Genomic DNA, 2,847 nt, shown 5'->3' with positions numbered 1-2,847 from the left:
GGCCAATAGAGGCCGGAAGCCCCGCCCCGTTCAGCCAATCGCAAGCGACAGGGAGAGGCGGCGTCCAATCACGGGATTGGTCCCCACCCCCCGGGAGGCCTCGGCCGGTCAATGGGAGGGCTGGATGCAGCCTCTCCGCTCGTCGCCGCCGGCCAATTGAAGCGCAGCCTCTGTGTCGTCAGGCTGAGTGGCGGTGACACCAAGCGAGAGGCACGTTGAAAGTTTCTCCTCCACTCTCGGGCCGGCCTTTGGGTGAAATAGCCTTTGGGTGAAATATGCATGAGGTTTATTGAATATTCATGAGCGCCGGGGCGGAGCAAGCGCTGGGATTGGTCGTGGGACGGGGCGGTGTAGTGCCAATGCCTCGCGTGCGCGTTCTCTCCCTCCATGCTACCCAAGTGCGCATGCGCGGGCAGCCGCACACTTTTAGTTGCACATGTGCGTGTACACACACGCACATATACACATACTGCTATAGTACACACACACACACATATGCACCCCCTCTGTATTACACCCCATTGTATTACACGTTACCCCCTGTATTACACCCCCTCCCTCTGTATCACATACACAATTCCTTTATTACACCCTTCCTGTATTGCCACGCCCCTTGCATTACTCAAGCTGGCACGCCAGTGTTCAGCCCTCAGTAATCAGCCCTGCTGAGAGCCTGGAGGTGCTTTGCACTAACCTGGCTGGCCTGATTCTGCTAGCCAAGGTCCCACACCTCTTGAGACTTGAACATCCCTTTTCCCTGCCTTCTTGATGCGCTGGGTGTGGCACTTTGTTTCTCCAAAAGCAGTTCAGTCTGAATCACGGTGGGCAGCACCTGAGAAGCAGACTGTGAGGGCCAGTTTCATGGGAGTTGAGATGCCCAAGGCAGCGATCGCACCCTGCAATAAAAAGGCCACCCCAGGAATGGTCACACTCAAGTTTCCCTGCCCCCTACTCGCTCCTTATCTCAGGGAAATGGGTGGAAATACAGACATTTGAACCTGGACTGTATAAAAGTCTGCCACACACTGGCATAGATGTGGGAGTTCTGCCTCCAAAACCAGTCTATACCTGTAACAGAACAGAAGTTCAGCCATGTAGACTGGTTTAAAAATGGAGGAACCCAGTCTAAATTTGTCCCCCCCCTCCCCCCAAGCTGCCCACAAAGGGTGAATGTGTCTTTTGTTCACTACCCACTGAAACTACACTGCTTACAGAAAACTGTATAAATTAAATCAATTCCACCTAGCACGGTTTGAATGTCTGTACCTAGCCTTTGTGTTAGACCACGGCTTGTCAATCAGAAGTATGCATACTCCCGGGGAGTATTTGGAAAGCGGCTAGGGGGTACATGCAGGTGGGCAGGGATGGAGCACAGCCACCCACCATCCCATGCCACGCTGCCACCTCCCAGGAGCAGGGCTGTGTGGGGGCAAGGGCAGTGGCTCCCCTCTACAGGCTGCACAGGCGCTGTCTGGCCAACTGGATGCAGGAGGTGGAGAGCTCATATGCGAAGATAGTGACTGCTGCCATCCACCACCACATGCAATCCCCCCACCCCCGGCTCTGCATCTGGCTGCCACTACCCCCACGCACCCACTCCACCAGAAGTGTACCCAGCAGGAATACACTCCTTTAAAAAGGTTGAAAACCCCTGTGTTAGACTCTCTTAGTTCATTCCGTAAAAAGCTTGAGTATGTCACTAGGGATCGGTTTTATAGCTATGTTGGTCTGAGACAAAGAGGAATCCAAAACTGTAAAACTCTTGGTTCAGAGGTGATACCTTTTATTACACCAACTAGAAAATAGTAACAATTGAGCAAAAAAAGATTTTTTTTTGTGCTGTTTTCTAGTTGGTCTAATGAAAGGTATCACCTTTGAACCAAGAGTTCTGTATTCCTGAGAATGTCACTAGAAATCTATGCAGCATGATCCAGAAGAGCAAAGTGTTTCCTTTCCTCCATTCTTCTTAATAAGTTCTGTTTGATTTGGAGAGGTGACCTTTACTGCTTTGGGATACACTGTATCCGCTGCTTAAGGATACACAATAAACTCTTTTACTATTCTGAAAGAGTTGATTGTCCTTAAAATTCCTGAAAAAATATGAGAGTATTTCTTCCTGTCATCAATCCAGGATTAAGCTTTGATGTTAACATAGGGATGTCAAATTCATTTGGCCCAGTGGGCTGTATCTGGACCACAGAGCTTCCTACAGGCTTGATCCAAACCATCATGTGGATCAGACAGCCTGTGAGTAGTAGCGGTGCTCATTCCCAACACTCTGGAACTCAGGAGCTATCACCACAGTCATTCACCCTGACTCCCTTTTCGCTGGCCAGTGATCTTAGTTACCGAGGCAAATAACAACCCAGATTTTGGCAGTGTGTAATGGAAGCAGAGGCAAAGGGAAAGAGGAGAGGTGAGCAGGATTAATTCCCTGGGTTCTGAAGCTACAGATCTAGCAACAACAGGGATTAGCATCACTGCCCAAGGGCTTTGGCAGTCATGGTGACAAGCCCTCAGAATGAATCAGGTTTGTGGAAATGAGTGGCTCAATCCATGAGAAACCTTGTGGGCTGGATGACCCACCACTCCACATTGGATTTGGTCTATGGGCGGTAAGCTGGACACCCCTGATGTAACAGGGGAGATGACACCTCCTCCGGTGGGCTTTAAACTAGGCTCGTCGAGGGAAGGGGTAGACGAGGGTGGAGGAAACATCAGACTGCCAGACCAAACAGCACCCACAACTACAGCCCAGCCCAGACCAACGAGTGAAGCGAATAAACAGGTAAGAGATAGGGGCCAGGGTAACGCTGGGACTAGAGGGTCAGTACACACATCCACAGG

This window comes from Crocodylus porosus, unplaced genomic scaffold, assembly GCF_001723895.1.
Source record: "Crocodylus porosus isolate Cpor-Errol unplaced genomic scaffold, CroPor_comp1, whole genome shotgun sequence".
Classification (NCBI taxonomy): Eukaryota; Metazoa; Chordata; order Crocodylia; family Crocodylidae; genus Crocodylus; species Crocodylus porosus.
Note: the sequence above shows the minus strand (reverse complement) of the source record.